The sequence below is a fragment of the Amblyomma americanum genome, chromosome 11 (genome assembly GCF_052857255.1).
Source record: "Amblyomma americanum isolate KBUSLIRL-KWMA chromosome 11, ASM5285725v1, whole genome shotgun sequence".
Taxonomy (NCBI): Eukaryota; Metazoa; Arthropoda; class Arachnida; order Ixodida; family Ixodidae; genus Amblyomma; species Amblyomma americanum.
The window spans coordinates 65,888,590-65,900,394 of NC_135507.1; the positions used below are offsets into that span (position 1 = coordinate 65,888,590).

The 11,805-nt window shown below is 48.8% G+C and overlaps 1 pseudogene; it reads right to left on the minus strand.

The window, feature by feature from the left end:
• Positions 1–18: 18 nt before the first annotated feature.
• LOC144109674 (uncharacterized) lies at positions 19–7,231 on the minus strand (annotated as a pseudogene).
• Positions 7,232–11,805: the final 4,574 nt, after the last annotated feature.

Consider the following 11,805-nt stretch of genomic DNA (forward strand, 5'->3'; position numbering starts at 1 on the left):
TAGGATATAAACAAAAAGTCAAACCTGGTAGTCTTCCTCACTCGAGAAGAACTTGTAGCGGCGCTGGCATCGCCAGCGGCGCTCATGAAGATCTGCCTCGCGCATCAGAGAACACTTTCATCAATCATCCCGGCCAGCCAGCACGTCAACAACCCGCTACGCCGGCTCACCAGCCGCGGCTACCGGGGCGTCAATAAATGTGGACTTCCTACCATATCTGGTGACTCGGACGACAGCTTCGACGCACGCAACGCCGCTCCCACCGGCTCTGCGCTCCGGCCCGTCCTGTCCCTTCACTTGACCTTGCCGCTGCACTCCCGTTCGCACTCGGCTCTCGGCAGCTTTTCATCGCCATGTACGCACCTCCCATCACATCCGATGAGCTCCTTCAGCAGTATCAACGCCCCTTCCTTCCTCGGCTGCCCGGCCTGCCCGCGTTTTATGCCATGGACCCCGTTTTGTGGCTGGTGCTGCTGGACTCTCATTTTCATGTCCACAACGTGTCCAGCCAGCTGCTGCGCTATCAGCACGCCAGCCGCGAACTACCACCCGGTCTCCTGGCACAGCTGCGGTTGCCGCCTCCCGGCGCCGACATATACGCCGATTTCAAGAAGGGCCTGACGGCGTATTTTGGATTGGAGCTCCCACCGACTCTCTACGCTCCTGTTCCTGACTCCACTGCTGCGCCACTGGACCCACCACCCCTGGCCGCATTCTCTACCCGAGCTGTTTCGGCTTTCGCCCCGACCGCTCCTCCGTCGGCGCCCCCCCCCCCCCCCCCCCACACCTGTCTCTCCACTGTCGCCGCCAACGAATGAGCCCCCACCCACGGTTCAGCAAGTGTCACGTGACCACGCGTTGGTCTTTTGCCCACCTTCAGACCCAGGTGTCTCGTACTACACCCCCGTCTCTCCAAAGATTGCTCTAACGGCCCCTACGGACGGCCTTTCACCTGCGAACTCCCGTACCTTGGTGCTTCCTGTCCAGCCCTGCTTCCCAGCTGTGGCGCCTGCCCTTGGGCCATCACAGGCAGCGTCCTCTCTCGACCCGGGCCTCAATTCGCTTCTGGTCCCAAGCTCGCCAGCTACCTCAGGCCCCACCACAGTGAGCTCAACTGCCCTTCCTGTCGCGCGGCACGCAACGACGCCTCCCCAGGGCCTTGTCGCGCCTAACGCACCACCTGAAACGCCTGCCGCACATCCCTGCCCACCTGGCGCCTTTTCCAGTGCCTGTGCCTCCGCGACAGACGAGACAGCCTCAGCAGGTGGTGGCATGCTTGCGATGCATTGAAGCGTGCCCCATCCAACACCTTCTATGGACTCGGCCCTACAATATCCTTCCCATTCCTACAAATACTCACCGGATTTTCTTCTTGTGACCCCAACAACCGGTCTAAACTCCACGGTGCGCTCACTTTTGCAGCCATCCGGTACACCCCGTCGCCCGTTTCGACTACTACCTAACAAGGCAGCACGTGCCTCACGCAGCAGACCTCACGCTCAGTGCCGTCCGCCGTTGTTTGGCCATTGCCTGCGGCCGAGGCATCGGTTCCACTTCTATGTCTTCCCCACGCCATATCTTCGTCCGCACCAGCTGAGCCAGCGCAAAACTGCCCCCCAACCACAAGCCCCACCCGTAGGCTGTCCGACTGAAGAGCGCCTAGCTCGCCTCCCATTCCTCGATGATGATGTTGTTGTTAGCCTATCAAAAGATGGCACTTACCCACACTGGGGTACCGGCCAAGAATCGGGTGGCTCTTCACCTGAACGCAGTTAATAAAAAGGAAAAGCACGTGGGAGCGCAACACCGGTGAATTTTTCCTCATGAACAAAAAAAGGAATGAGAGTTTTGATTTCAAAATTATAAGAATAATAATAAAGAGAGAAATTAAATAATAATGATTAAGTCAAAATGAAACATTTGATAGAAAAGAAAACTTTTGGAACACTTAGCAAGGCAATCGGTGAGATTCTATCAGGAAATTTAGAACAGCGGTACAAACAAATCTGTGGCTGAACCCAAATGTGGTGGCGCAAAATGATAGCAAGAGCGGGCTGCTCAAACTAAAGCCAAGATGCTGCAAGGGCTCCTCCAGCTACCTTTTTCTCAGAGAGTTGAATCGGCGACAATAAAGCCAAAAATGTTATATAGATTCAGGCTCACGGCAAAATGCACTAAGGGGAGAGAGCGCCAAACCGACTTGTGTAAATAGAAATTTAGAGGGGGGATGCGGCAGCGCAGCCTCGTCAGTGATACTTCAAGCTGCCAAGAGCAACAAATTTTCCTGTTCCAATAATATTTAAGGTGCTCATAATCTGCCGATGTTAAAAGTGTTGTGTTTTGCGTGCTTAAAAACGTACGTCGCCGAAATCTAGATGCTGTAATATAGGCTGTAGCCGGGATGATTGGCAACGAGGGACCGCTGAGGGAAGCCTTTGCGAGATTGCCAGCAATCTCATTTACTGTCATACTGCTGGGACCGGGAACCCATCCCAAATGAACAAGGCTCGAATGCGGAGGAAGTAGGGATAAGAAAGTTGTTAAAATGGAACCGTCAACATGTGCAGCGAGGGACGAACACAAAGATAAAGAATCAGTAATTACTGCAACTGCTGTAATAGAAGGGTCTAGCTTGCGTAGAGCAAGTGCAACTGCTAGAAACTCTGCTTGAAAAATAGGGGTGAAATCTGGAAGGCGCAGTGAAAAGGACCAGTCTAAATGCGAAGAAAATATTCCCACACCTGCTTTTTTATTGAATTGCGATGCGTCAATGGCTATTGCTATATCGGTAGGTAGCGTCCTCAGATGATCTTCTAGTAGACCATTTAGAATACTCGATGCCAAAAGTTTAGCATTTTTTTTAATATGTCGTCGAAAACAATGTGGATAGCGGGCCCATTGCGAAGCGCCGGAAGGATATCATAAATGTTTACATCTAAAGGCTGAAGTAATCTTTGCACAAACACTACCTGAGGGGAATTGAAAGGAGACCAGGGGACACCAAAAAAGATGGTCGGCTGACAACAGAAAAGGCTTTGGGAACGGTGGAAATGGGATCCATAGATCCTGAGGTAAGTTTGCACAGTAAAAAATTGAAGTCGTGATAAGAGAGACGGAATGCGGGCTTCAAGGTAAAGCACATTGGTAGCCACAAATTTCGGAAGGCCGAGGCAAATGCGAAGTGCTTCCCTCTCTAAATGGACGAGAGGACGAAGTTTATATGTAGCCGAGCCTGAAAACAACACTGATACAAATTCTAAAATTGGCCTGACATACATTATGTAGATCATTAATAGCGCATCTCTGCGCATGCCGTACCAGTCATGACATAATCTCCGCAACATGCCCACGGCACGAGCCCCTTTCGCCGCAACATGGTCAATGTGAGGTCGCCAGGTGACTTTGTTGTCATAAATGACCCCTACGTATTTTAGGGATTGAACCTGCGCTATTATTTTTAACTGGCAAGTGAGAGATACCACTACAGGAGTGTATAGAGGGAAAACAAGGGTGGCGCACTTGCCAATATTTAACTTCAGGTGTATTGCGCTCAACCAGAGTTCAAGCGTATTCAAATATGACTGCAACCGACCATACAGGGAATGTATATCCGGCGCCGCAGGAAAAAACGCAATGTCGTCCGCATAGACGTAAGTGCGTACATGGCGGTGGAGAGGAATTGAGCTCAACAGAATATTAAAGAGCACAGGAGAAAGAACAGCTCCTTGCGGTACACCTCGCGTTTGTCGGTACCTCTCTGAATGAACACCATTATGCGCGCAGAAGAATTCCCTGTTAAAAGAAATGCAGATATCCATGCAACTATATAATCTGGAAATTGAAGAGACTGTAGCCTATGTATCAGGATGGAGTGTTCTACACTGTCGTAAGCTTTGGCGACGTCTAACGTAACCAAAGCCGCGACCAGGCGTTGACGACGAGCAAGGAGAATTCTGCTCTCAAGATCAGCATGTACATTCTATATCGAACACCGTGGCCGGAAACCGAGTTGGCACAGGCTGAGTATACTTTTGCGGTCCACAATGATGACACCCGAATTAGTAACACCCTTTCTATCAACTTTACCACGTTTGATGTTAAAGAAATCGGAGTATCCATTTCATAGCCTCCACTCTGATTTTTAAGTAAAGGGATCACCTTGGACAGCTTCCACTCAGAAGGTATTCAAGCGTATTTGATACAGTAGTTTATTAGGTGCAATAAGGAGTTGGGAGACTCTTCAAAGAGAATCTTGAGCATCTTGGTAGTAACACCATCAAAACCAGGAGCAGCAGCTGGCAATGTCTGGACAATTTGTGAAAGCTCTGATAGACTTACTTGTGAGGCATCATTTGACACGACTGGTGCAAACAACATTGGGCGCAAAGGTAATAAAGACGAGAACCGCTTTTGCAGGCCTGTGGCAATTAATTCAACCGCCTGGATAGCTTCTTCAGGTGACAGAACTAATGACTGAAAATTATGAGAGGACATGAGCTGTTTCCTAGACCATAGAAAACCAAATAGTGCACGTCGGTAGCCCGCCTTTGAAAGATAATCGAAGTGTTCTGAGTCATATTTTTCCTTCGCGCAGCATCTGCGGGTTTAAAGGTGGCTGCAATAAATTTATAATCACTCCAGTTATTCGGGCATTGCTTATGAAGAAGCTTTTTCCATGCTGCCTTCCTCTGCCTGTAATCTCTTTTACAGTCTGCATTCCACCAGTTAGAATTCCCTTTTGTTGGCCTTACCAGGAACTCCGACTTTTTACGGCTTTCCTCTATAGCCAGACATATGCTTGCTGACTGTTGGGCCTCGGCGATGTTAGACACTGAAGCAAGGGCATAGCGCAACGCCGTCTGAAATCTTTCATAATTTACATGTGACCGCAACTGAGAAGACGCCGGAGTTACACGACATATGATATCAAAATGAAAAGGTATATGGTCACTTGAGGTGCCGCTATCAACAGTCGACCAATTCGTTACGATAATTCCAGGACTAATGAACGTGAGATCTAAAACAGATTGAGTGTGTGAGCGAAGATAAGTGGACGATCCTGAATTAAAGCACATCAGGTTGTGATCAGAAACCCAATCCCAAAGGCGCTTGCCGCATGTATTAGTCCTAAAGCCCCACGACACATGGTGAGCATTGAAGTCTCCAGCCACGAGAACTTGGTTTTTACAGTTAGCGAGTAACAAGTCCAGAGGTCTAACATCGTGGACTCCATTGGGGAAATAACAATTTCCTATTAAAAATGAAGAGCACCCACGAAGTACAAAGTCTAGTGCCAAAATCTCACAGTCAGGAGACATTTGTTGAAAAGATACCATAGCCCTGTGGCCATGGAACGAAAAATGATAGGTGTAACGTTAAGAGATCGGAAGCGGGCAGAGTGGGTGAGGGAACAAACACGGGTTAATGACATCCTAGTCGAAATCAAGAGAAAGAAATGGGCTTGGGCAGGGCATGTAATGCGAAGGCAAGATAACCGCTGGTCTTTAATGGTAACGGAGTGGGTTCCAAGAGAAAGTAAGAGTAGCAGGGGGCGGCAGAAGGTTAGGTGGGCGGATGAGATTAATAAGTTTGCAGGCAAAGGGTGGATGCAGCTGGCAAAGGATAGGGTTAATTGGAGAGACATGGGAGCGGTTTGCTCTGCAGTGGGTGTAGTAAGGCTGATGATGTTGAGGATGATGATGATGATTATGAAAGTTAGTAAACCCCCTCCTCTAGACTGGCGATCTATGCGAAATGAACGGTAATTTTTTATATGAAAATATTTGTCGGTTGAAAGCCACGTTTCTTGCAGAATTATGACATCCGGGATAAGCTGGGTAGAAATGCAGTGTAAATCTGTGGAAGCTGAAAGAATAGAGCGACAGTTCCACTGCAGAACTCGCAACGACGCTATGGTTGCGAAAACCTAGCAGCAGCAACTGCCTGCTCTAAAATGGTATCCTTGGGTTTGGTGCCAAGCTGCTGCTTCTTTGATTTGGGCTGGGTGCACAGAGAAGACAACGAATGAGACATGGGGGACCCGCTGCGCTTAAGAAGCCGCGCATCAGGCTCCACCATCTCGGAATCATAGATTATACCAACATCCCTCGAAGTACCCGAGGTAGGTACCGCGGAAGGGGCAGAAGTTTGTTCCTGGGGCTGTCATGCTCTTGGAATTGTAGACCGAATAAGCGGAGAGGGAATTGCTGTCGAAAAGAGGTGCCAAACCGGCCTGCACGGCATGTGTAAGCTGAGTCGCTAGAACGTTTGTAAGGCACTCCGACACACTTGCGACAATCTTTTCCACTATTTTAGACATGGAAGCCTCCACAGCAGCCGCAATTGCCTGGGACAGCGTTGAGTCTGACATGAAACCTTGCCGAGCGGTCACACCGGCATAACCGTCGGCACGTTCTTTGACCTTTGAAATAGCGTCACGGCACGAAGAGCGCTTTCTGTCAATTATCTCCAGAATTTGGATTTCCTGAGCTCGAGAGGGACAATTGGAGTAGTTTGCAGAGTGGGCACCACCGCAAAGGCAACACTTCTCATTCTTCTCAGTGCAGGTGCTCGTTGAATGACCATCCCCACAGTTTCAACACCTCAGGTTGGATTTGCAACCCCCGGAGCAATGTCCATAGCGCCAGAAGTTGTTACACTGCAGAGGCCGAGATGATAACGGGTCTACCCGAAGAATTAGAGGCCATGCCTTGATTTCAGAGGGGCAGGAAGTTCCGGCAAAGGTAGCAATCACAGATGAAGTGGGCATCCGCAAGTTGTTTACATCCCGGCTACAGCGGTGCACAGCAACAACACCTGCCACCGAGAGAAGCTCAAGAGTCTCTGCCGGAGACAGGGAAGAGTCTACGCCTCGTACAATACCCTTCGTGCACGCCAGATGTGAAGGGATGAAGGAACTTACCCGAAGGGAGGCAAAGGATGACTAGTTTAGCAAATCTCTTACACAGGCGAGGTCTGGCGATCTGCACAGAATCCCGCCGCGTCCAAACTGGCGTACCTCTGAGATCGACCCATAATGAGAAGTCGCCGACTGGAGAGAAGCCCGAACAGCACCAGGGTTGTTCATCTTGATTACACCACCATCCTTAGGCACCAGCGCGACAGGGATACTGCCGACACCACTGCGCAAAAAAGCTTCCAACGGCAGGAGATCAGGGGACAGAGAAGCCGACCAGAGGGAGCTCCCTTGGCCGGGAAACTGGGTCGACATAGCCCGGGCCTACTGCCTTACCACGCAAAGACGCAGAGAGAAAAGGCCACAACCAGCCACCCGAAACTTAGCCGATCGATCCCAGCAGAGCAGAGCTTCCTCGATGAGTTTTTCCGCCATGTGCTTCCGTCATCCTCATCTTTTGGCTCCCCTCGCCCTTTGCGAGGCAGCCAGGCTCGACCGCCAGAGCTCTTTTCTTCCGCCCGACAGCCTTCCCCAGCTCTGACCCGGCCTTCACGAAGCTAACTGTGTTCTGGACTTGAGAACCTGTACACACTTTTGCATACTGTTTTTTTTCTCTTTTTATCGCGCATCGCGCTAGGGGGGAGCATCTGTAGCGGCGCTGGCATCGCCAGCGGCGCTGATGAAGAAGATCTGCCTCGCGCATCAGAAAACACTTTCATCAATCATCCCGGCCAGCCAGCACGTCAATAGCCTGCTCCGCCGGCTCACCAGCCGCGGCTACTGGGGCGTCCAATAAATGAGGTTCACTCTGCACAAACTAAGGATCACCTTTGACAGAATCGCTGTTGAGTAAGTCAGTTTTCCAGGGGCTGCGGTATACATTTGCAGGGCTCCTGTCGTCCCCCAAGCCAAAGCAGTGGCGCGAGCTCGCAAACACCACTAATTGTAATGCAGGAAAAAGGAGGAACTGCGATGGCACAGGCTCAAAATGCGCGAATCTTTACCTTTTCTTTGAATCTAAACCGTACTTTCGAATAAAGCATAATCTTTATCATCCTCCGCAACCCAAGCCCACTGCAAGACAAAGGCCTCTGCTAGATCTGTGCAATTAACTCTGTACTGTGCCAGCTGCGCCCTTCCTATCCACACAAACTTCCTCTCATCCGCCCACCTAACTTTCTGCCAACCTCTGCTGCACTTCCTTCCCTTGGGATCTAGTCTGTTACCCTTAAGGACCATCGGTGGTCTTGCTTCGGCATTACATGCCCAGCACAAGCCCATTTATTTCTCTTGATTTTGACTAGGTTGTCATGAGCCCGTGTTTCATCCCTGAAGCATACTGCCTTATTGCTGTCTCTTAACGTTACAACTGCCATTTTTCTTTCCATAGCTCGCTGCGCTGTTCTTAAGTTGAACCTTTTTCGTTAGCCTTCATGTTTCTGCCCCATAGGTGAGTACCGGCAAGACACAGCTGTTTTATGCATTTCCATGAAGGATATTGTAAAATTGCCATCCATGATCTGAGAGAACCTACCATATGCGCTCCACCCCATTCTTATTCTTCCAGTTAATCGCCGCTCATGGCACGGATCTGCAGTCACTACCTACCCTAAGTAGACGTACTTCTTTACCACTTCCAGCACCTCGCTACCAATCGTGCACTGTTCTTCCCTTCCGAAAGTGTTTCACATAACTGCGAGTTTCTGCACATGAATTTTTCGACCCATTGTTCACGTCTGCCTGTATGATATGCAGTTCATCACCTGAGTGACTCAGCAAGGCAATGTCATCAGTTAATCGCAGATTACTAAGGCACTCTTTAATAACTCTTATCGAGAACTATTGCCAATCCAGGTTTCTGAATACCTCCTCTAAACAGGCGGTGAATAGCATTGGCGCGATCGTGTCTCCCTGCATGACACCCTTTCTTATTGCAATTGTATTGCTGAATTTATGGATCACTATGGTAGCTGCTCATCCGCTATGTATATCTACGGTGTATTCTATAGAGCAAGATCCACCCAGGGCTATATAGCAGCAAATGCCCGTGGTCCGAGGAAAAAGCCACAATAATTCATATAACGCATTGTGAAAAGAGGACAAATGCGGCTGCAATAAACAGAATCCCGAGTGCAGAGCAATGGGAGAGGATGCTTTCCAGCGAGGATCAGGCGATCCAGGCAGGACTGTTCCGGAAAGCCTACCTGGCGGCAAGACTCAGCGGGGCCTTGGACTAGGGGCTCCAACCCTGACACAAGAGCTTTGGCTCTTGTGTCAGGGTTGGTCTTGTGGCTTCACATCAAAAGATTTTAAGAGTGCCTCTACTCCGAGACCCACCTATATATTTCTATGATTAAAGTTATTACTACTACAATAGAGTATGGAGTGCCAGCTATGGAGTATTTTTGTATAAGGCTCTTCTACACCCTAATTCGGTGATGGCTGCATAACTTCTGAGGTTTGAACTGAGTCAAATGCCTTCTCCCCCTATATATAGCCTTTACAGCCTTAATATATAAACGCTATATACAACCTCCTTTGTCCGTAAAGTTTATAGACTGATTTATTTTCTTCTCTAGACGTTATAACTAAAAACAAATGTTGATGCTTTTGGGTAGCGCCATCTTTTCGGGCTAACTTGAGCAATTTATGTTAATTGCTGTGGCAGCCGCTAGACGGCAATACGTGTAGAAAAATAAGTTGCCTCTAGTCGTATGCACATTCTACTGTGAGTGAATTTGGAGATATGGAAGTCCACCTCGAACAGCATGTAAACATAAAATACTGTGTGAAGCTTGGCAAGACACCCACACATACGTATGAGCTCCTTCGTGACGCTTACGTGACCGAAACATTATCGCGGGCGCGAGTTTTCGAGTGGCACAAGAGGTTCGTTTCGGGGAGAACGTCGGTGGAAAACGAAACAAGGCAGGGGCGCCCTTAAACCTCACGGAATGAAAACAATGTGGCTCGGATCAAGTAAATCGTACAGCAAGACCACACCATTACGTTCCGCATGCTACCAGATGCTCCGGACATCAGTAACACAACATGTCACCAAATTTTCCGTGGGAACTTGGGGAAACGAAAGCTGAATGCCAGACTTGTGCCGCACTCCCTCGCACAGGACTAGTCGGACACGCCGGCATCAGTGAGCGCCGATTTGCTCTCCGAGACAGAGAAGGACGCTGCATTCGTCGACAGCATCATCGGTGAAGACGAAACATGTTGTTTTCAATACGATCCTGAAACAAAGAGGCATAGCGCCGAATGGCGGTCCACAAACCCTCCGGCGTCGAAAAACGTGCGGCGGCAGAAGACCAAAACAAGGACGATGCTGATAGTTTCTTTCGGTGCCAGATGTGTCATACACCACGAGTTTGTCCCACAAGGGCAGACAGTGAATCAGAAGTTTTATATCCGCGTGCTCCAACGTATGCGTGATGCACTGCGATGCCGTCACCCTGACTTATGGGCACCTGGACAACGGAGTCTTCTCGACGATAACGCAAGGCCGCACACTAATCTGAGAGCTACAAAAACTCTCGCGAAGCACAGCATTACTGTACTTCCCCATCTGCCATACTCTCCTGAGCTCTCCCCATGCGATTTTTTCCTGTTTCCTCGTGTGAAGTGAGCCCTAAAAGTTCGCTGGATGAGGAGCGTGGAGGCCATTCAAGACGCCACGACAAAGGGGCTAACAGCCCTGCCAAGAGAAGCGTTTTTCAGCTGTTTTCAAGACCTCAAGAAGAGTTGGAAGCTGTGTATAAACTGCAAAAGAGAATGTTTCGAAGACTTGCTGCACAAATGATTTCAATGTTAAACGCATTTTATTTGATTGGACTCAGTCTCAGAACTTTACGGACAAAGGTTGTATAGCTGTTGATTAAACTCTGCGCATTTCTCTACCACGTACTTGATAGCAAGAGTATGATACATTGCCAAATACCCCTTACAAAAAGTTGCTTGATCATTTGGTTGACTGAAGTATAAGGTTTTCCTGGCTCTATTAGAGATTACATTAGTAAATACCTTTTATCCAACGGACATATATTAAAATGAAGGAGAAAAAAGAGAGAACACGAAAAATCACAGAACGCTTAAGCTTCGTTGCTAAGAGTGGAACGCGAGTGCGCGTTGCAGCGCTGCCAGGGATTCCACAGAACGCCATCGCCCGTTCGGCGCGATGCTTTGCCCATTGAAGATATCGCCCGGAGTCTCTTAGAGCCCTCTCAACCATTCTGAGCAGTCTGAAAACTTTGAACGTAATTTTCATTTGTTCCAAGTGTTTCAGTTCATTAAGTGATTAATTACACTTAATAAAGTTTCTGAATTAACACCACCAAGCGTTGCCTTCTCATTCTAAGAATTTGGCACCTTTGAACCCCCTTTTTCAATTTTTTCCATTATTGTAATAAATCAATCAGTTTCATTAACTCGTCATCACGTATCAGACGCCAATGAAAAATCAATGACTAGGACTACAAATTACAATGATCCGTTTTTTTTTCCCATCCCCGATTCTTTCCGACACGCGGTGTCGACTACTACTACGCCGACAGCTTATCGACTGAACGAGCTCTATACGCTATCGCGTAAAAAGCGCCCTGTTCGCACCGCCGGTAGGCTCAACAACAGAGGCAACGGAGAAAAATTATTGTGAAACTATAAAAAGGAACAGAAAATAAAGTATCCATGCACTTGCCACTACGTATAACAGGCTTAATAGGCAACGGACAGTAAGCTGATCGGTCTAAGCCGCTGTGATGACTCACGGATTATAAAGCTCGGCTGCTTACCCGAGAGACGCAGGTTCGATCCCGGCCACGGCGGTCGAATTTCGATGGAGGTGGCAAGCTAAAGGCCCGTGTAGTGTGCATGTCATTGCA